The sequence below is a fragment of the Monodelphis domestica genome, chromosome 3 (assembly GCF_027887165.1).
Source record: "Monodelphis domestica isolate mMonDom1 chromosome 3, mMonDom1.pri, whole genome shotgun sequence".
Lineage (NCBI taxonomy): Eukaryota > Metazoa > Chordata > Mammalia > Didelphimorphia > Didelphidae > Monodelphis > Monodelphis domestica.
The window spans coordinates 353,902,992-353,927,526 of record NC_077229.1 but is presented as its reverse complement, the minus strand read 5'-3'; positions in this window follow the sequence as shown (position 1 = coordinate 353,927,526).

Genomic DNA, 24,535 nt, shown 5'->3' with positions numbered 1-24,535 from the left:
AAAGTGATCAAATGCAAATTTTCTTTCCTAATCATATATTTTTATTCTTTCAATTTATTTTTCTTGTCTTATTGCCATAGCTGGCATTATTAATAAAATATTAAAAGTGTTAATGGATACTTTTTGATTTGCACAATAACCCACTCATTATTTGGGATTTTTTAGTTTCAAATTAATTCCTTGGCCATTTAATGAATGTAGTTATTATGTTATGATATGAAAAGTATGTACTCAACATATCTACTTTTCTACATTTGGTTGTGAGATTTTTTTTACCTAATGCAGCCCCCAGCAATGAGAGTGAATCCCAGTTTGTAAAGTCTCTGGGTAGCTATAGCTTAGAAACAGTCAGACAGGTAAGCTTGCTCCTCAGGATGAGAATTCAATCTCTCCCATTCCCAAATACTGAATGTTTATTCAAGAAATTAATTATGCAGGAATTTTGTGAGAACATACAGTAGTCTGTAAAAATCTCCATCACACATTGACATGTTGATATATTGAGTTGACATGTTAAATTACCATCTGAAGAAAACTCTTTTGAAAGCCACCTATGTAATTTAAATCCATTGTTTCCATCCTGTTAATCATTGACTTCCATTGTGAGTGATCTAATCCCTCTGCCTGATCCAACCATCTATGAATAGCTAATTGAAATCAATAAACCTTGACACTGATATGTAAGAGAATTATATCTGTCTCTTTGTCAGTTCAACCCTTCTGTAATCACAGAATTACTTCTCTCATCCTGGTTCAATGGCCCATGAGTAATCTGTAGAACTGGCTTTTACAACCTAATATTTGTGGATGTGCTGCATACAGTAGAGAAAATGTATCCTTCTTTTATTGCCACCCCTTTTCTTTCAGAGCTATATTATATCTAACTTTTTCTAAAATTCTATTAATCTCATTAACTTCTTTATTATTTATTTTATTGATAGCTAGAGCTTTCTCTGAGAGGGGAGCATTGATTCCACACGTGTGCAGTTTTACTGTCTGTCTCCTCCTAAAATTCACTTTTTTTCTTTGAGAATTTGGATACTAAACCATTTGGTGCCTCTTAGAAAGATAATTTCCCTCCTTATCCCATTTAAAATATGTTTATTTTTGGTTTTACTTTGTCTGAAACTATTATTGCTAGCCATGCCTTTTTTAACATCAACTGAAGAATAATAAATTTTGTCATGATCCCTTATTTGATCTGTGTTTCTCTGATTCAAGTGTGTTTCAAAGGAACAATAGATTGTTGGATTTTTATATCTAACTCATTCTCTTATTTGTTTTTATATAATGGGTGAATTAATACCATTCATATTCATAGTTATGATATATCACTGCATATCCCCTCTATCCTATTTCCAACTGTTGATCTTTTCCCTTTTTTTCCCTGCCATCTTCAAGTCTATTTTGCTTCTTACCACTGTCTCCATTTAATCTCTCCCACTCCTCATTTTGTTTATCCTTTTCCTCCCTCTTCTCCTATTTCCCTGGTACAACAAAGGGGGAAATAGGAATTGAAAGAATCCCCCAATCACTATTTGAAAGAAATACAAAATTCAACGATAACTTGTACTATCATAACCAAATTCCAGAACTCCCCGGCCAAGAAGAAAAAAGAGCAAATAACCATAAAAACCCTAAAACTAAAACTAAAAAAATGCAAATATCATGGAGCCATAATGAGGTTTACATAGGGCCTAGCAGCTTCTATATTAAATGATATTCTGTAAGGTAAAGAATCTAAGACTATCACTTACCCAGCAAAATTGAGTATAATACTTTAAGGGAAAGAATACATGTTTAAAATAAACAAACAAACAAACAAAAAAAGAGTACTTCCAGGCATCCCTGATAAAATGACAAATGCTGAAAATAAAATTCCATGATTGCATCTGACATTAATGAGAATCCTAAAAATGTAAATATAAAGGGAAATCAAGGAAATCAATGATGTTAAACTGGTCACATTTCTAAATGGGAAAGTGTTAACTAGAATAATTATCATATGTATGAGATATAGAAGATATTGAAGGGAAATAATTAGGATAAAGTGAATTAGTGACATCTTTAAGATATCTTTGATACTTGAAAAACCTAAGGTATAGAAGGATCTTAAAAACCTTATAATTATCAGGACAACGAATATGACAGAGAACTGAGAGTATGATTGGATAATATCTGCCCCTCCAAAAAAATAGCCAAATAAAATCAAGAGATAAGAAAAAAAGAATACATGTGAAAAAGAGGAAAGGAGAGAAACTTGTGGAGAAGAATGTAAATTATCTCACATTCAGAAGCCCATAATAAACAATACAAATTAAGAGAAGATATGAGTGTGGCAAACAATGCCTGAACATTACTCTCATTGAAATATCACAAAGCAGGAATACGTAAGGATGATATTAGAAAATAAGTATTGTTTTATTAGTTTAGGGATAAGAAGTAAAGTGGCTGGCTTGAGAAAAGAACTGGAGTTTGAAGCAGAAATGAGAGAGCATGTTAATTTCAACTGCTGACAATTATAACTGTTTTTCTATGTCAATTACTCTCTCTGGAAGTTGGGAGTTGGTCTCTGGCAGTTGTCAGAGACACACACTCTCTGAAACTCTCTCTTAGGACTGGAGGAAGTAACATTTGTGCCTCTTTCTTTGTCTGAGGGAAATATCTGAAGGAGTTCAGAATTTTCCTTTCCCAGCTTAGGAAACACTATTGACTAACTATTGTGGTTTTTATAGATTGGTTTATAGCTGAGAAGACTAAAGAAAAACCTGGTCTTTGGTTTGGACTCTGAGTCTGTTAAGACTCAGAATCCTAACTTTGTTCTTGTTGAAACTCAACAAGAATATATGGGAATATAAGAATAAATAAGAATATGGGAAGAATAAACAATAAGAACAAGAATAAATGGGAAAATAAAATGGAGGGAAACACCCAGCAATCATAACTCTGAATATGAACAGGAACCAGAACAGGAACACTCATTCAAAGGAAGAGGATAATAGAGTGGCTTAAGAGCCAGAATCCCACAATATGTTGTTTATAAGAACCTGCAAGGATGCCCATCAATGGAGGAATGGCTGAACAAGTTGTGGTATATAATTTTAATTGAATAATTTTGCATCGTAAGAAATGACAAACAAGATGATCACAAAAAACCCCTACAAATCCATAAAAAGTGATACAAAGAGAAATAAACAGAATCAGGACAAGATTTTACACAGTAATGGCAATAAAGTAAGTTGACCAACTATGAAACATTTAACTCTGATCATTAATGACAGAATATAAGACTTCTCCAAGTAACTTGTGATAAAAAAGGCTATGTGTTACTTTAGAAACAAATTTCACTTTATTTCCTTCATGAATTTTTCTCTAGTGTAAAAGTGTCTTCTTTCACAACATGATAAACATGGAAATACATAATATATGTACAATTTATATTATACTACCTTCCATCTTGAGGAAGAGTTGGAATGAAGAAAGAATATGGAATATAAAATATCAGAAAACAATTATTGAAAAATTACAACTTGAAATCTAGAAAGAAAGAAATAGAAGAGGAAAAAGGGGATCCCAGAGGTGAACTAGGAATTATTTTCCTATTAGAGGCATTGTATTTTCTTTCTAAGGAACTTTGTTCTCAAGTAATTTGGTGTTTCTTTTCCAAGCTAGTATTTGGGCCATCTTTATTCATGATATTTTTCTAGCATCTGACTTTTCTCTGCCTTTTACTCATTAAGGAGTTATTTTTTCTCCTTGGTTTCATCTATATTCTGGAGTTTATCTCCATTCCTGGGGTGGATGGTATACTGATCTGGCTTGTACTGGAATCCACTCAGGTATCTTAATCTTTCATTGAACACTCTACAGAGGCAGTTTGTCCTGTTGTGTGGAGATTTGCAGCTATTCAGTTCAGTTGGTTCAGTTTGGGATCTCCCCAATCCAATTGAGGCTGGCCTATGTTCTGTTGAGTTACTCCTACTGCTTATTGTATAGGGTAATGTCTCTCTTCTGTTTCAGGTGGACTAAACAGGGTTTCTTTCCTCTCACTGCTTCTTGTTCTTTATTGCCTTGATTTCCACTCTGATGGGCATGGGCCTGGATGGAGCTAACTCTTTCCTTGCTTGCTGCTGCCTGCTGTTTGCACTATATTGTACCAGAGTTTTGCCAAGTTTTGTTTAGTCATCTCTCCTTGTGTATCAACCTGATTCTGGAGCAGATCACTACTTCACCCCTTCTTCTGTTGGTTTTTCCATTAAAGTATTTGTTTTGAGGCCCTATTGTTCTTCTGTGGTAGTTTGGAGGGAGGTTGGTGGGCTTCATGTATTTCTAACTTTGCCTTCTTAGCTTGATCTCTTCAATATTCTCCAGTTCTGTCGCAGAGGTGTATGGACTCAGCAGTCAAAGCCCTGTTGCTTCATAAACTACTGTTCTATGGAGTCATCTAAATAAAAATTGTTATACTATAGCTATAAGCCAGGAAGAATTCAGAGTGCCACTAAATCAAATTACAATGTAAATAGAAAATAATTAAATATATTTGAAAATACAATAAAATATATAAAACAAAACATTTTAAAAAGGCCAAGAATCCTTATATATGATTTAAAGGCCCCTTTTTCTAATTGAGTTAGTCACCATTGCTCCAGAGCAAACCACTCTTTTTACAAATGAGGAAAATGAAAAGTTAGAGAGTTAAATTTAATTGTCTTTTATATTTTCCCTTCTCTCCATTCAACAAATACATTTCCATGAAAAGAATATCAATCAGAAAAAAGTCAAAGTACGAGATGCAACAAAAACTCTGAGAAAGAATACTTACATTGCTGAAACATATAGGAGATAGGTAAGTGACTCAGTGGATAGATCATTGGACCTGGAGTTAGGAAGACATGAATTCAAATCTGACTTTAGATACTTACTAGGTATGTCAACACTTAACCTTTATTTTTCTTAATGTGCTAGAAAAGAACATGGCAAACCACTTCAATATCTTTGTGAAGAAAACTTTGTCTATAGTATTGTGAATTTTAGTTTACTCCACCCTGCCCAGTCTTTAGAATTCTAGCAACAAGGAATGAATACATCCCCATTTATGAATTAACTGTAGGGGAGGATGATCTGTTACCTGCATGTGCTAGCAAATGACAAATCAAAAACAACTCACTGACCCTCTGGGCTGTCCTAAGCCATGTTTAAGCCAACACTGGTACATGTGAGACACAGGAAGTGATGTAAAGAATGACCTTTATATTTTGTGTCACTTCCTTTGAGATGACTGGGCGGATTTTGTGGCTTTTCTGGACTTGGGTGGTGAAATTTTACTTGGAGGAGCTCTGAAGCATGGGTCTAGGTGGGACTGCTTCCCTTAGGTGACCACGTGGTGAATGTTAAGACTGACTCCCCTTTCCCTTGACCCTTCTGAAGGTTCCATCCTCTAAGGAGGTCCCTCTTCTTGGAGGCAGACTCCTATCTGGAACTTGAGTTAAATTTACCTTGGCTGAGAGACCTCTGAACTCCCCCAGACTCAGGTCAGGCCAGAGTAGATCTTTACCCTTTTCCCTCTTTCTCCTTCTTAATTTCTTCCTTCTATTGTAAATAAACCACCATAAAATCTCATTCTGACTTGAGTATTTCATTGGAATTTAGAATTTAAATCCCTGGCAACACCTAAATAATATATTTAAGCCTAAAATTTACCCTTAACGGTATGGTCTAGTGTCTGAAAGAGTCAGATACACTGGACACTTAGAACAACAACAACAAAAAAAAAAACTACAATGTATGTGTCAACTCTGCAATCTTAAAATTTTCTATGAAAACATATGATAGTTATAAAGTTTTAGAATGCTAAGCAATAAATTAAAGACTTTGTATTATATTATATGTTTCATAAGAGATCCCCTATTATAAAGAAATCAAAACTACCTAATGGTATAATTAATTTTAAAAAAAAAGTAAAAATAAGAACCTTTTTATCTGTGAGACATGACAAGCAGCAAATACTTTTTTTAGTGAATCTCTTACAATTCAATTCTATTTTATCTACAGATGAGGAACTTATTGAAAGTCTAAGTACTTATTAATTTACAAATTATTATTCTGAATTATTCATAACATGGGTAATAGGTTTTTCATTCATTTTTGTTACTGTGTGAATCCATTGACCAATCTATTTCAAATGTCATTAGATATCACTGAGAAATTATCATTGTGTTCCCAATCATCCACAAATATAAATATCTATGAAACCCTTCGATAAGCAAAGGATCTTTCCCTTTTCCAAAAATAATCATAAAGCATATTCTCCATGACTCTGGAAAAAAATTCAAGCACTCAGTCAACAAACTTTCATTTATACATGCTATATACCAGGCATTGCACTAGGTACTAAAAATGCAAAATCAAAAATGGAATAGAGCATGGATATATATCATGATTCATTCTCTTGATATTATTACTCAGATCATTGATCTCAGCAGCCTTAAAACTCATTTAGTTCAACCGTCTTATTTTATAGATTAAGAAATTAAGTCACAGAGAATTTAAGTGAAGTGTCAAAGGTCAGATAGAAAGAAAGAGGAATTGTCAAAATTAAAACCCAAGTATTATGACTCAAAAACCAGTGTACTGCTTTCCTTTATTATGCCTCTGAACACATCTGTCACAATGCTATTAAAAACATTATAATAGTTGACACATATTTAATGTTTTAATGTTTACAAAGAACTTTATATCATTATCTCAGTTGACCTTTACTACAGACCATTCTGACGGGTTTTACAGCCATTATTAATCTCCATTTTATAAAAGGAAAAAGAGATCAAGTATGGTTGTTTCTTTCCTAGTTATGCCATTTATAATTAAAAGATGTCTTTTCAGGCATCAAAATCCATTATTTTTTTCTAGGGTACAAAAGTTCTTCTTTAGAAACTAATAAAAAAATTCAATTATAGAGAATGTTTTCACCTTGTAAATATTTTGGAGATTTCTTTTTGGATAACCTTTAGCAGAGAATTGAACATGAGGAACAAACCGAGTTAAAAATTAAAAGGAATTTTTTTAATCAATTGTTCATTCTTAAGTATGTTAGATTAGTATATATGTTGCTTGGAAAATCTTTCCCCTTTTATGCAAAAATTGATAAGCATTATTTCCATAGCATTAATCTGAATTTTAAAGCATTAGTTGGAATATGAGTGTATTGAAGGGTTTGTGTAATCAGATGATGAACTACACAAACAGGAAAATTTAAGCAGAGTATATGGTCAATAATTGTCATATTTATGCACTTAAATTACCCTTCATATTATTCAAGTTATTTTTAATATACACTGATATTTGAAAAATCAGCTAATATTGATTTTGTTTGCTTTTAAATCTACTTTAAAAATTATGGGGGTGGTTGATGTAATATGCATTAGGCAGAGTTACATGGTACATTAAAATAGCTTTTATTCCAAAATTTATTTATGTGTAATCCAAGGTTGCCTTTGAGATTAAAGACACATTTGGAGAGGGGGGGAAAGGCTTAGGTATATAATAGCTATATATCTTTTTCAAAATGGAATTTCTTTTTTGGAGGAAAGGTAAGGAAGTGGTATTTTGAAAAAAAAACTATTAAATATGGTATATAAACTATGAGAGAGTACCACTTAATAGAATAAATCTCAAATCACAAAAACAATAACCACAGAAATAAATAATTATGCTAATTATGTTCCTGGTTATTTTGTAAAGATATTCTCTTTAAAGTCTCAAGTGTCATTTTCCCCAATAATCCATATGTTCAGAGAAAAAAAAACTATGCTCTTGTTATATTTATCACCTGGTTTGTCTATGGAAGAATAAACCACTAGGTTAAATAATAATTTTTAAAAGTTGTTGAGAATAAAGGAAATCACAATATATCCATTTCCATGAATTTTCCAGCTCTGTAATAATGACTCCATCATTTCTCACTCTTTACATATAGCAAAGTTTTAAATCTAAATTATTCAATTTTTTTCTGCTTTATTTAAAGTCTAACTTTATAATAACCCATCAATGTGATTCAGTATGTTGCTTAAAATTATTCTATTAGTGTATATACACTCTTCTGAGATTTTAATTAGTTAGATCTATATTTTCCTGATCTGACAAACTTCCCCAGTTCAGTTCTCTTTCTCCATAATTACTTTAATGGTTTAGCTACCTGTTGTTACCCACCTCTAAACTAAGGTACTAAAGTAAGTTTCTGTTGCAAAGCTTCACATGGTAATGTCTCATTAACCCAGTGTCAGGCCTCATTGAAATCTCAGAGGTAGACACTAATAAGATGAAAAGAGAAGTAAAAATTTTTAATTTAAATAAAATTATTAAATATATGTAGGGACTAGGAAATTTCAGATCTCTTCCAATAATTAACACATGGACACTAGATACATGTGAAGCCACAGAAGCTCTGAACAGAAATAAAATTTTCTTTTGACTATCAGAAGCTTGGAACTGTGTCTACTCAAAGGGGAACTCCAAAGTAACATTAGTAAAATGGCTTGAACATAGGTTTTAATCCTTGTTAAACTGAATTTAATTGAGTTGCTCAACATTCCTGTGTTTTAAATATGTTTTTCTTTACTTGACACTGTCTATAGGTAAACAGCTTGGAGTACATTGTATTCATGTTGCTTTCTAATAAAAGCCCATGAAATAGAAATTCAATCTTGTGTATTTTAAAGTGTGAGTTCTCAAAATAACCTATTAATAATAATTATTTATTTAAAACATACTTTATTAATCATTCCTAAATAATGCCTTTAATGCATTGTTTTAGTGTTACTGTATATAGCTATAATTAAACATTAATAATATTTAAATATAATTGCCAATATTTATTTAATGTACTTATGATGATTATTTTATTATAAATCATTTTACCACTTACTACTAAAGTTATATCAATTATATTTTGCAATTAAGTATTAATTTATTAACTAATAGTTCATCAGTTAAAACTAATATTTATTAATTAATAGAATATTTTGTTTTATTTTGTGAGTCAGCCTTTGAAATATAGGCAGGTAATTTCTATTTCACTGGCTTTTATTACAAAGAATCTACAGCTATTTACTCATAAAAAGTGTCAAGTTAAGAGAAATATAATTAAAATATAGGCTCCCTGAGCAAATCAGCTTAATATAATAATGTCATTGTATCAATTTACACTTTGTATTTTCCCATGTGGTAGATAATTGGATTTGGAAGTGAAAGGAACCTTAAAAATCATTAACTTAACCATAATACCTTTATCAGTGAAGGAAATAAGTCACTAAAAGTATAAAAGCATCTGTCAAGATTAAGATAGTAAAGGTCAAGTCAATAGAGTAAATAGAAAGAATGGAATTTTAAATCCAATTCTCTTTATACTTCTTGGCTTCACATTCTAAGTCTACCACTTTATTACCTTTGGTTCTCTATCAAATGCACAATCAAACATAACATTCTCTGTTTGTTAGTGAAAGGCCTTCATAATCTGGTACCTTCTCAATTTTCCAGTCTTATAAAAGTTTCCATATCATCCCCACCACACTTTGCATTTAAGTGATAGTTGCTCTACTGACATATATTGTTCCTTGAAAAAAAGACTTCTGTATATATTTTCATTGACTCTACTCCAAGCCTAAAATAATCTTCCTCTTTGTTTTTGCCTCCAAACTTTGTTCCCACATCTGAAATTCCATCTAGAATATATAAAGAGCTTTTTCTAATAATCCCCCTTATTCTAGTTCTTTCTCTTTGAAAATATCTCTAATTTATCTTAAATATATCCTGTTTCTACATAATTATTTTGAATATTGAATCCTCCACCAGATATATTCTCTATACTCAGACAGTGCCTTTAACACAGTTGGCACTTTTAATAAAAGTTTCTTAAATGACTGATTGCCAATCATGACTTACCAAGCCCCAACTTAGATTCTTTCCAATATCTAATACTTGATAACTGTAAGTATAGTAAATCACAAAATAATTCTTCTAGATCTACTATAAATTTGTTGTAAAAACCCTTACTATATAGCAAGGCAATCATTTTAAATCTCCCTAATGGTTGTACTAACCCACTCACCACAAAAGTCATTCCAAAACTGTTTTTAGTTTTCCTCTCTCTTCCCTTGACACTTCCTCACCTCTAGCTCTAAAACTTGCAACATATATCACTGAAAAAATTGAAGCCATTTTCTGAAAGTTACATCTTTTCCTCTAGTCCTCATTTCATATCTCTTAGATGTCTTTCTCCCACTATCTCATATTTCATTCCTGTCTCACTTGAAAAGAAAGACTTCTACAATCAATAAAAAACCTCTTTACTTGAACCTTTGTCCCATTCAATCTCTTCTTCTATAACGGATTACCTTCTCTTCCATCTCCAAACTGTCACTAATTTTCAACCTCTTCCTAATAATTGTTTTTCTGCTCTCTGCAACAAGGTTCATGTTTCTGTTTTTATATTTTCATTTCCAGGGCTTTGCACAATCCTTGGAACATAGTAAGTACTTAAATGCAATAAACATATATACACAACATCTACTAGGACTACTATTATTAGCAGTGAAATGTATATAAGGCTTTCAGTTTGAAAATATATGCATATATGTAACATAAAGTAAAAAAATGATAAAGGAAGTAAGAATTAAAGATTTTGAGAAAGCATTCTAGTATAAGTTTAGGATGAAGAAAACATTATGAACTGGTTGGATCATAGAAAAAAAAAATTATACTCATCCTGAACCTTACAATAAGGTAAGGAGCATTAGAGACAAATTTGAATAGCCTATGTAACAGAGAGCTAAGCAGAAATTGTTTTGATAATTAAGGCAATTATAAATGGAATGTAAGACTTTCTGAAAATGAACTGAATGTCCTTTAAGATAATTGGGCCAACTGTTTTACTAAGCAATAGGAATCAGATACACCTAGAGAGACTCTGAGATACTAGCTCTTTAACAGAATATATATTCCAAGTAAGATCAGTATGTATCTGTTCATATCTGTGAACTATAAGCTAACCCAAGTTGTGATTATTGAGGTACATTGATTCCATCTTGGTACCTCACAATGATTGTTTCAAAATGCAAATTACCTGTTTTGCATTCAGCTTAACATTTTTAATATAACTTGGTGACATCTGCTGTCTTAACAAAAATACAAAGAGGTTTAGGATAACCAAATTCTGTGTATGGAAATACAGCCATCCATAAAAACAAAATATATTTGGAAGAACTATAGGCTAAAAACATCAATGGAATTAATGGAAAAATGATGAATTAAGTTGCCTTAGTTGTACCAGATCTCAAACTATATTATTAAGTGGCAACCATAAAAACAATCTGAAACTAGCTGAGAATTAGAAGAGCTGAACGAAGGAACAGATTAGGAATTCAACACACAGTAGTAAATTATTTTACTAACCGAGTGTTTGACAAACCCAAAGATCCAAGCTTCTGAAAAAGAGAACTTTCTGTTTGACAAACAATTATGGGAAAACTGGGAAACAGTATGATACCAACTAGGCAGAGATCAACATCTCACTCTATATATGAAATAAAGTCAAACTGGATATGAGCTTTTGGAATAAAGAATGATATTATACACAAATTAGGGGAGTACAAAATAGTGTCTCTGTCAGACATATGGATAAAGGTAAAATGTATTACCAAACAAGACAAAGAGAGAATTATGGGATGTAAAATAGTAAGCTTTGAGTTAAATTAAAAGAAGTTTTAGCCCAGAAAAACTAATGCTATAATAGCCCATAAAAACTAAACTATGATTAGAAAGGAATCAAAAACTGGGAATTTTTTTGTTGTTTATAGTAAGTATCTCTGACAAAGATTTCATTTCTCAAATATATAGAGAACTGAATCAAACTTATAAGAATATGTCATTCCCAGTTGATAAATGGTCAAAAGTATAAACTGAGGCATAAATTCTACAGAGTTTAGGTCTCTCCCTCGAGGGAGAATAAACAAACTTGGGTGCTGAGACCCCTACCTACCTCTGTTCTACTTTCCCAAAACTAAGAGATAACCAACTGATTTGATGCTTTAAAAATCAAGATGGGGAGAGCTAGTTGGCTCAGTGGACTGAGAGCCAGGCCTAGAGACAGGAGTTCCTAGTTTCAAATCTGGCCTCAGATACTTCCTAGATGTGTGACCCTGGCCAAGTCACTTAAACCCCATTGCCTAGCCCTTGCTGGTCTTAGAACCAATACATAGTCTTGATTCTATGATGAAAAGTAAGGTTTAATTTTTTTTTTATTAAGATGACCTTCATTAAGCAAGGTCATACAAGCATATGGGAGCAAATTGGTAATGGAATGAACAAGTGGCAGTTGGAAATCAACTAGTTTTCCAGGGTTTAGAAATGTAATTTGGTGGTTCCCTCAGTCAGGGTCCAATTTTCTTTACTTTTCTTTTCTTTTCTTTTCTTTTCTTTTCTTTTCTTTTCTTTTCTTTTCTTTTCTTTTCTTTTCTTTTCTTTTCTTTTCTTTTCTTTTCTTTTCTTTATTCTTTTTTTCCCAGGTACAAGTCAGAAGTAAAACTTGTCTGGTCCTTATGGGGAAGGGGAAATACATTTACTAAATCTTCTTGGATTTCATTTCTACTAAAAAAATATACTTTTGACATTGAACCAATTGACTGTACCAAGAACTTTGGGGGGAAGAACTTTCTTTTTGGGGTCTTCTCTGAAATAATCTGTTATAAAGTCTCTTTGCTAAACAATTTTATATTCTAAGGGTTCTTCCAGCTCTGACATCCTATTTTCTAAGGCCTTTCCCAGCTCTGACATTTCCTGTTCTAAGGAATCTCAGCTCTGACATTATTGTAAAGCTTCCCTATCTGTTCTGACATACCCTCTTCTCTGTTCCCTTCCAGCTATGATATTCTCTGTTCTATGACCTGGAATTTTATGTTCTTTGTTAATTATATACTTATTAACCACCACCACCACCACCAAAATGCATTTACCTAAACAAATTAATAAAAATTATTACATGTAACAAACTCCACATTGTTTTCAGTTTGTTTAAAATATGTAAACTATACATGTATGATAACATAAATATCCTATGCTTTTGAGTTCCCTTTGATTTTTTTTAGTTGGACACTTTTTTTTCCTCTTGATTTTGTGGCTTATAAAAATGTAATTATGGTATGCATTATTATCTTTACTTCTCTTGATATATTTCCCTCATTTTCATTGCATTTTTCAATGTTTGTAATTTAGATAACTAGATATGATACATTACATTTAAGTATCACAATCCGTTCTGCCATTTCTTCTACTTGTTTCATTTGTATTCTTTTCAGTTATTTTTGTCACCACAAAGTTTGAATGAATATTTTCAGTTATACAAAGGGTTTTACCCTCTCAGTAATGTCTGTAGGTGTTAAATCTAATCATGGAATATCTAGGTCAATGAGCATGAAGAACTTTACCATTCAATGTATATTTCCAACTTGTTTTCAAATAAAATATAAAATAAAACTATTCCAGCTGTTCTAGCAACATAATATTAGTCCTGTTACTCCATATTCCAATCAACATTTAATTAGATGTCTTCAGCCAATCTGATTCTCACTTAATATACATTACCAGGACCACATTCTTTCCAATATCAAGCCTTTTTAGTTTGGTCATAATAAGTGAAATTTCTGTTTCAGGGTAACAAACTTTCAGGGATGCAGGTTAACCTCTGTACTATGAGGAAATTTATTTTTTTATGGTGATTTTAAAAAAAAATTATTTTATTTGGTCATTTCCAAACATTATTCATTGGAAACAAAAATCATTTTCTTTTCCTCCCCCCCACCTCTCCCATAGTTGGCGCATGATTACACTGGGTATCACATGTGTTCTTGACTTGAACCCATTTCCATGTTGTTGGTATTTGCTCTAGAGTGTTCATTTAGAGTCTCTTCTCAGTTATATCCCCTACACCCCTGTAGTCAAGCAGTTGCTTTTATCCGTGTTTTCACTCCCACAGTTTATCCTCTGCTTGTGGATAGTGTTTTTTAGATCCCTGCAGATTGTTCAGGGACATTGCGTTGTCTCTAATGGAGAAGTCCATTAACTTCGATTGTACTACAGTGTATCAGTCTCTCTGTATAATGATTTCCTGGTTCTGCTCCTTTCGCTCTGCATCACTTCCTGGAAGTTGTTCCAGTTAACATGGAATTCCTCCAGTTCATTATTCCGTTTAGCTCAATAGTATTCCATCACCAACACATACTACAATTTGTTCAGCCATTCTCCAATTGAAGGGCATCCCCTCATTTTCCAATTTTTGGACACCACAAAGAGTGCAGCTATGAATATTCTAGTACAAGATTTTTTTCCTTATTATCTCTTTGGGGTACAAACCCAGCAGTGCTATGGCAGGATCAAAGGACAGTCTTTTATCACCCTTTGGCCATAGTTCCAAATTGCCCTCCAGAATGGTTGGATCAATTCACAACTCCACCAGCAATGAATTGCTGTCCCTACTTTAGCCCCATCCCGTCCAGCATTCATTACTTTCCATAGCTGTTATGTTAGCCAATCTGCTAGGTGTGAGGTGATACCTCAGAGTTGCTTTGATTTGTATCTCTCTGATTATAAGAGATGTAGAGCACTTTTTCATGTACTTATTAATAGTTTTGATTTCTTTGGCTGAGAACTGCCTGTTCATGTCCCTTGCCCATTTATCAATTGGAGAATGGCTTGACTTTTTGTACAATTGATTTAGCTCTTTGTAAATTTGAGTAATTAAACCTTTGTCAGAGGTTTTTATGAAGATTGCTTCCCAATTTGTTGCTTTCCTTCTGATTTTAGTTACATTGCTTTTGTTTGTACAAAAACTTTTTTAATTTGATGTATTCCAAATTATTTATTTTGCATTTTGTGACTCTTTCTAAGTCTTGCTTGGTTTTAAAATCTTTCCCTTCCCAGAGGTCTGACATGTATACTATTCTGTGTTTGCCTAATTTTCTTATAGTTTACTTCTTTATGTTCAAGTCAATCACCAATTTTGAATTTATCTTGGTGTAGGGTGTGAGGTAGTGATCTGAACCTAATCTTTCCCCCACTGTCCTCCAATTTTCCCAGCAGTTTTTATGAAATAGTGTATTGTTATCCCTAAAGCCATGTTCTCTGGGTTTGTCATATACTGTCCTGCTGAGGTCACTTACCCCGAGTCTATTCCACTGATCCTCCTTTCTGTCTCTTAGCCAGTACCAAATTGTTTTGATGACTGCTGCTTTATAATATAGTCTGAGATCTGGGACTGCAAGGCCACCTTCCTTTGTATTTTTTTTCATTGTTTCCCTGGATATCCTTGTTCCTTTGTTCTTCCAAATGAACTTTGTTACATTTTTTTTTTCTAAATCAGTAAAAAAAAAAATTTGGAAGTTTGATGGGTATGGCACTGAATAGATAAATGAGTTTGGGTAGGATGGTCACTCTTATTATATTGGCTCATCCTACCCATGAGAAGTTAGTGTTTTTCCGATTGTTCAAGTCTAGTTTTAGATGTGTGGAGAGTGTTTAGTAGTTGTGTTCATATAGTTCCTGTGTTTGTTTTGGGAGATCGATTCCTAAGTATTTTATTTTGTCTAAGGTAATTTTGAATGGGATTTCATTTTCTAGTTCTTGTTGCTGAGCTGTATTGGAAAGATATAGAAATGCTGATGACTTATGCAGCTTTATTTTGTATCCTGTAACTTTGCTAAAGTTGTTGATTATTTCGATTAGCTTTTTGGTTGAATCTCTAGGATTCTTTAAATAGACCATCATGTCATCCTCAAAGAGTGATAACTTGGTCTCCTCCTTGCCTATTTTGATGCCTTCAATTTCTTTTTCTTCTCTAATTGCTAGTGCTAGTGTTTGTAGTACAATGTCAAATAATAGAGGTGATAATGGGCATCCTTGTTCCACTCCTGAACTTATTGGGAATGCATCTGGTTTATCCGATTGCAGATGATATTAGTTGATGGTTTTAGATATATACTGTTTATTATTTTTAGGAACAACCCTTCTATTCCTATGCTTTCTAGTGTTTTTAGTAGGAATGGGTGTTGTATTTTATCAAAGGCTTTGTCTGCATCTATTGAAATAATCATGTGATTTTTTTTTTTGATTCATTGCTGATGTGGTCAATTATGTGGATGGTTTTCCTAATATTGAACCAGCCCTGCATCCCTGGTATAAATCCTACTTGATCATGCTGAATTACTCTTCTCATCACTTGCTGAAGTCTTTTTGCTAGTATCCTATTTAAGATTTTTGCATCTATATTCATTAGGGAGATTGGTCTATACATTTCTTTTTCTGTTTTTGGCCTGCCTGGCATTGGGATCAGAACCACGTTTGTGTCATAAAAGAATTTGGAAGAACTGCTCTTTGCTTATTTTGTCAAAAAGATTGTATAGTATTGGCATTAGCTGTTCTTTGAATATTTGATAGAATTCACTGGTGAGACTTCCGGGTAATCATGGCTGCAATCTAGATGCCACACGCTTCCTCTCCCCGGCACCGAACGAAATAGACTACATCAAAGGAGCATAAAATTACCTTTGGAGGAACAGAAGGACTCCCCAGTACCCCACAGAGGCAAAGGTACGTGGGGCTTGAACATTTCCACACTAAAATAAGAAGGAAAAGCTTGCACAGAAAAGTGAACTGAGCCGCCCTTCCCCCACCCCACCTCCCCCACTAAACCAGAGTGAGCTACCTGAGCGCTCACCGGGACAGCGAGTGAGTGGGGAGTGTCTCTGTCTGGGGGGGGGGCACTCCAGGGTCCTTGGGATCTGGGGACTGCCAGGAAAAAACGTCTCAGGGCGCTTTCACAGGAGAATCCAGCGGAACTGTACTTGGGGTGGGCTGCGCTGAACAATGCGCGCTGATTATCTGGGCGGAGCTGAATACCTGGGCTCGGAGGCTGGGAAGAACTAGTCTGAAGCAACCTAAATTCACAGAAAAACCGCTCTTATAACCCAGACCCCAGACCAAAAAGGAAAGGGGAATAAAACCACCAAAGGGATGGCTCACATGGCCCAAAATCAAGCCTCCAGGAAGAAAGGGAAAAAAGTGACTATTGAAAACTTTTATGGTGGAAGTACCCAAGGAAAAGAGGAGAATGAGGAGGAAATCCAAAAAAATTCAGAACACGCCTCCCAAAATGGAAACTATCAACAAACTCTGGAAGATCACAAACTGGAACTTATCCAAAAGATGGAAAACTTCTGGAAAGAAAAATGGGAGAAAGAGATCAGCTGTCTGACAGATAAGACTGCTCAATTGGAAAAAGAACTCGAAGCATCCAATAGAAGGGCAGACAAGGCTGAAAAGCAAAACCAGTCCCTAATGACCAGAATTAAGCACCTCGAAGAAAGTGAGATGATAAAACAGCAAGAATCAATAAAGCAAACCCAAATAATTAATGAATTGGAAGAAAACATAAAATATCTCACTGAGAAGGTCACGGACCTGGAGAACAGAGGAAGACGAGAAAATCTCCGTATCATCGGTCTCCCAGAAAAACCAGAGGTAAACAACAAATTGGATATTATTCTACAGGAGATTATAAAAGAAAATTGCCCTCACGTTCTGGAGCAAGGGGGCAAAATAGAAATAGAAAGGATTCATAGAACACCTTCTATACTAAATCCCCAAAAGACAACGCCTAGGAATGTAATTGCCAAATTCAAGAGCTTCCAAGTAAAGGAGAAAATCCTACAAGAAGCCAAGAAGAAGAGCTTCATATATAAGGGGGCTCCCATAAGGATCACATACAACTTAGCGGCTAATACACTAAGAGACCGCAAAGCATGGAACACGATATTTAGAAAGGCAAGAGAGCTGGGTCTCCAACCAAGAATCAACTACCCAGCAAAACTGACTATATACTTCCAGGGGAAAGTATGGGCATTCAACAAAATAGAAGATTTCCAAGCATTTGCTAAGAAAAGACCAGAGCTCTGTGGAAAGTTCGATATCCAAGAACAGAAAGCAAGAGAAACATGAAAAGGTAAATATGAAAGAAAGGGAAAAGGAGATGAATCTTATCTTTCTCTTTAAATCAAACTCTCTTCTAAAAGGACTACATTTACATCAAATTATATATATTAATATGTGGGGAAAATGTTTTGTGTAACTCTCATAAATTGTATCATCATAAGAGTAGTTAGAAGAAACATGCATAGGGAAAGATTGGGAAATTAAGAAGATTTGGGGAAAGTTGGGGCAAAAAAAGGAAAAGGGAGGGGGGGAACCGTGATAATACTAAGATTAACTTCAAGAAATAGGGGGGGGAATCAATAGAATAAACTTTCCCATATAAAGATATACATGGGAAGGGGAGGGGAAGAACTCTCATATGAGAAGTAGAGGAAGAGAGCGTGAAGTGGAATTACTTAAACCTTACTCTCAGTGAAATCAAATCTGAGAGGGAAGAACATCTAGATCCAGTGGGATCCTGAATTCTATCTTATCCGTTAGGGCAAGAAAGAAAGGAAAATTAAGGAGGGGGAGGGGGAGGGAGTACAAAAAGGGAGGGAAGGAAAGGGGGGAGGGGAAGGGAGCATAAAAAGGGAGGGGCTAGAAAGGGAAGCATCTCAAGGGAGGGGACTAGGGGGACTGACCTAAAGTAAATCACTGGTTCAAAAGGAGAAAGCTAAAGAAGAAAGGTCAGAACAAGGGGAAGATATCAAAATGCCAGCGAATCCACAAATAACAATCATAACTTTGAACATGAATGGGATGAACTCACCCATAAAATGCAGACAAATAGCAGATTGGATTAGAACCCAAAACCCTACCATATGTTGTCTTCAAGAAACACATATGAGACAGGTTGACACTCACAAGGTTAGAATTAAAGGTTGGAGTAAGACCTTTTGGGCCTCAACCGATAGAAAGAAGGCAGGAGTTGCAATCATGATATCTGACAAAGCCAAAGTACAAATAGACCTGATCAAAAGGGACAGGGAAGGTAAATATATTCTGCTAAAAGGAAGTATAGACAATGAGGAAATATCACTAATCAACATGTATGCACCAAATGGTATAGCATCCAAATTTTTAATAGAGAAACTAGGAGAATTGAAGGAGGAAATAGACAGTAAAACCATATTAGTGGGAGACTTGAACCAACCACTATCAAATTTAGTTAAATCAAATCGAAAAATAAATAAGAAAGAGGTAAAAGAGGTGAATGAAATCTTAGAAAAATTAGAATTAATAGACATATGGAGAAAAATAAATAGGGACAAAAAAGAATACACCTTCTTTTCAGCACCACATGGCACATTCACAAAAATAGATCATACACTAGGTCATAGAAACATGGCACTTAAATGCAGAAAAACAGAAATATTAACTGCAGCCTTTTCAGATCACAAGGCAATTAAAATATTGATCGGCAAGGGTACATGGAGACCCAAATCAAAAATTAATTGGAAATTAAATAACATGATACTCCAAAATCAGATAGTTAGAGAAGAAATCATAGAAACAATTAACAATTTCGTTGAAGAAAATGACAACGGCGAAACATCCTTTCAAACCTTATGGGATGCAGCCAAGGCAGTACTTAGAGGAAAATTCATATCCCTGAGTGCATATATTAACAAATTAGGGAGGACAGAGACCAAGGAATTGGAAATGCAAATCAAAAAACTTGAGAATGAACAAATTAAAAAACCCCAGAAGAAAACCATACTAGAGATCCTAAAAATTAAGGGAGAAATTAATAAAATAGAAAGTGACAGAACTATTGAGCTAATAAACAAGACTAGAAGCTGGTACTTTGAAAAAACAGACAAAATAGACAAAGTACTGGTTAATTTAATTAAAAAAAGGAAAGAAGAAAGGCAAATTAATAGCATCAAGGATGAAAAGGGGGATCTCACCTCCAATGAAGAGGAAATTAAGGCAATCATTAAAAACTACTTTGCCCAACTATATGGCAATAAATACACCAATTTAGGTGATATGGATGAATATTTACAAAAATATAAATTGCCTAGACTAACAGAAGAAGAAATAGTTTTCTTAAATAATCCCATATCAGAAAAAGAAATCCAACAGGCCATCACAGAACTTCCTAAGAAAAAATCCCCAGGGCCTGATGGATTCACCAGCGAATTCTATCAAACATTCAGAGAACAGTTAACCCCAATACTATACAAACCATTTGACATAATAAGCAAAGAGGGAGTCCTACCAAACTCCTTTTATGAGACAAGCATGGTACTAATTCCAAAGCCAGGCAGGCCAAAAAAAGAGAAAGAAAACTATAGGCCAATCTCCCTAATGAATATAGATGCAAAAATCTTAAATAGGATACTAGCAAAAAGACTCCAGCAAGTGATTAGAAGGGTCATCCACCATGATCAAGTAGGATTTATACCAGGGATGCAGGGCTGGTTCAACATTAGGAAAACTATCCACATAATTGACCACATCAACAAGCAAACCAACAAGAACCACATGATTATCTCAATAGATGCAGAAAAAGCCTTTGATAAAATACAACACCCATTCCTACTAAAAACACTAGAAAGCATAGGAATAGAAGGGTCATTCCTAAAAATAATAAACAGTATATATCTAAAACCATCAGCTAATATCATCTGCAATGGGGATAAACTAAATCCATTCCCATTAAGATCAGGAGTGAAACAAGGATGCCCATTATCACCTCTATTATTTGACATTGTATTAGAAACACTAGCAGTAGCAATTAGAGAAGAAAAAGAAATTGAAGGCATCAAAATAGGCAAGGAGGAGACCAAATTATCACTCTTTGCAGATGACATGATGGTCTACTTAAAGAATCCTAGAGACTCAACCAAAAAGCCATTGAAATAATCAACAACTTTAGCAAAGTTGCAGGATACAAAATAAACCCACATAAGTCATCAGCATTTCTATATAATTCCAACACAGCTAAGCAGCAAGAACTAGAAAGAGAAATCCCATTCAAAATTACCCAAGACAAAATAAAGTACTTAGGAATCTATCTCCCGAAACAAACACAGGATCTATATGAACACAACTACAAAACACTTTCCACACAACTAAAACTAGACTTGAACAATTGGAAGAACATTAACTGCTCATGGGTAGGACGAGCCAATATAATAAAAATGACCATCCTACCCAAACTCATCTATCTATTTAGTGCCATACCCATGGAACTTCCAAAAATTTTTTTTACTGATTTAGAAAAAAACATAACAAAGTTCATTTGGAAGAACAAAAGATCAAGGATATCCAGGGAATTAATGAAAAAAAAATACAAAGGAAGGGGGTCTTGCAGTCCCAGACCTCAGACTATATTATAAAGCAGCAGTCATCAAAACAATTTGGTACTGGCTAAGAGACAGAAAGGAGGATCAGTGGAATAGACTGGGGGCAAGCAACCTCAGCAAGACAGTATATGACAAACCCAAAGATCCCAGCTTTTGGGACAAAAATCCACTATTTCATAAAAACTGTTGGGAAAATTGGAGGACAGTATGGGAAAGATTAGGCTTAGATCAACACCTCACACCCTACACCAAGATAAATTCAAAATGGATGAATGACTTGAACATAAAGAAGGAAACTATAAGAAAATTAGGCGAACACAGAATAGTATACATGTCAGACCTTTGGGAAGGGAAATACTTCAAAACCAAGCAAGAATTAGAAAGAATTACAAAATGCAAAATAAATAATCTGGATTACATCAAATTAAAAAGTTTTTGTACAAACAAAACCAATGTAACCAAAATCAGAAGGGTAGCAACAAATTGGGAAACAATCTTCATAAAAACCTCTGACAAAGGTTTAATTACTAAAATTCACAAAGAACTAAATCAATTGTACAAAAAATCAAGCCATTCTCCAATTGACAAATGGGCAAGGGACATGAACAGGCAATTCTCAGCCAAAGAAATCAAAACTATTAATAAGCACATGAAAAAGTGCTCTACATCTCTTATAATCAGAGAGATGCAAATCAAAACAACTCTGAGGTATCATCTCACACCTAGCAGATTGACTAACATGACAGCTATGCAAATAATGAATGCTGGAGGGGATGTGGTAAAGTGGGGACATTAATTCATTGCTGGTGGAGTTGTGAATTGATCCAACCATTCTGGAGGGCAATTTGGAACTATGTCCAAAGGGCGATAAAAGACTGTCTGCCCTTTGATCCAGCCATAGCACTGCTGGGCTTGTACCCCAAAGAGATAATGGACAAAAAGACTTGTACAAAAATATTCATAGCTGCGCTGTTTGTGGTGGCCAAAAATTGGAAAATGAGGGGATGCCCTTCAATTGGGGAATGGCTGAACAAATTGTGGTATATGTTGGTGATGGAATACTATTGTGCTAAAAGGAATAATAAAGTGGAGGAATTCCATGGAGACTGGAACAACCTCCAGGAAGTGATGCAGAGCGAAAGGAGCAGAACCAGGAAAACAATATACACAGAGACTGATACATTGTGGTACAATTGAAGGTGATGGACTTTTCCATTAGTATCAATGCAATTTCCCTGAACAATCTGCAGGGATCTAAAAAAAAATACTACCCACAAGCAGAGGATAAACTGTGGGAGTAAAAACACCGCTGAAAAGCAACTGCTTGACTACAGGGTTGGAGGAGATAAGACTGAGGAGAGACTCTAAATGAACACTATTATGCAAACTCCAACAACAGGGAAATGGGTTCGAGTCAAGAACACATGTGATAACCAGTGGAATCACGCGTCGGCTATGGGAGAGGGAAAGGCGGGGGGGGGGGAGGGGGGCGAGGGGAGGGAGGAAAAGAAAACAATCTTTGTTTCCAGTGAATAATGTATGAAAATGACCAAATAAAATAATATTAAAATTAATTAAAAAAATAAAAAAAAAGAATTCACTGGTGAATCCATCAGGCCCTGGGGATTTTTTCTTAGGAAGTTCTTTGATCGCCTTTTGGATTTCTTTTTCTGATATGGGATTATTTAAGGAACCTATTTCTTCTTCTGTTAGTCTAGGCAATTTATATTTTTGTAAATATTCATCCATATCACCTAGGTTGGTATATTTATTGCCATATAGTTGGGCAAAGTAGTTTTTAATGATTGCCTTAGTTTTCTCTTCATTGGAGGTGAGGTCCCCCTTTTCATTCTTTATGCTGTTAATTTGCATTTCTTTTTTTCCTTTTTTTTTAAATTAGATTGACCCGTACTTTGTCTATTTTGTCTGTTTTTTTCAAAGTACCAGCTTCTAGTCTTGTTAATTAGTGCAATAGTTCTATCACTTTTGATTTTATTAATTTCTCCCTTAATTTTTTTAAAACACTTAACTTCCATCTTGGAGTAATTGGCTCCAAGGCAGAAGAGTGGTAAGGGCTAGGCAATGGGGGTCAAGTGACTTGTCCAGGGTCACACAGCTGGGAAGTGTCTGAGGCCAGATTTGAACCTAGGATCTCCTGTCTCTAGGTCTAGCTCTCAATCCACTGAGCTACCCATCTGCCCCCTCTCCCTTAATTTTTATGATCTCTAGTTTGGTTTTCTTCTGGGGATTTTTAATTTGTTTGTTTTCAAGTTTTTTGATTTGCATTTCCAATTCATTGATCACTGCCCTCACTAATTTGTTAATATATGCACTCAGGGATATGAATTTTCCTCTAAGCACTGCCTTGGCTGCATCCCATAAGGTTTGAAAGGATAACTCACCATTGTCATTTTCCTCAATGAAATTATTAATTATTTCTATGATTTCTTATCTAACTAAACAATTTTGGAGTATCATATTATTTAATTTCCAATTAATTTTTGATTTAGCTCCCCATGTACCCGTACTGATCAATATTTTTATTGCTTTATGATCCAAAAAGGTTGCATTTATTATTTCTGCTTTTCTGCATTTGAGTGCCATGTTTCTGTGTGTTTGATCTATTTTTGTGAATGTGCCATGTGTTGCTAAGAAGGTATATTCCTTTTTGTCACTATTTATTTTTCTCCATATTTCTATTAACTCTAATTTTTCTAAGATTTCATTCACCTCTTTTACCTCTCCCTTATTTATTTTTTTATTTGATTTATCTAAATTTGATAGTGGTTGGTTCAGATCTCATACTAGTATAGTCTTATTATCTATTTCCTCCTTTAATTATCCTAGTTTCTCCATTAGAAATTTGGATGTTATTCCTGTTGGTGCATGCATGTTGATCAGTGATATTTCCTCATTGTCTATATTCCCTTTTAACAGAATATATTTACCTTCCCTATCCCGTTTGATCAGGTCTATTTGTGCTTTGGCTTTGTCAGATATCATGATTGCAACTCCTGCCTTCTTTCTATCAGTTGAGGCCCAAAACTGCTTACTCCATCCATTAATTCTAACCTTGTGAGTATCAACCTGCCTCATATGTGTTTCTTGAAGACAACATATGGTAGGGTTTTGGGTTCTAATCCAATCTGCTATTTGTCTGCATTTTATGGGTGAGTTCATCCCATTCATGTTCAAAGTTATGA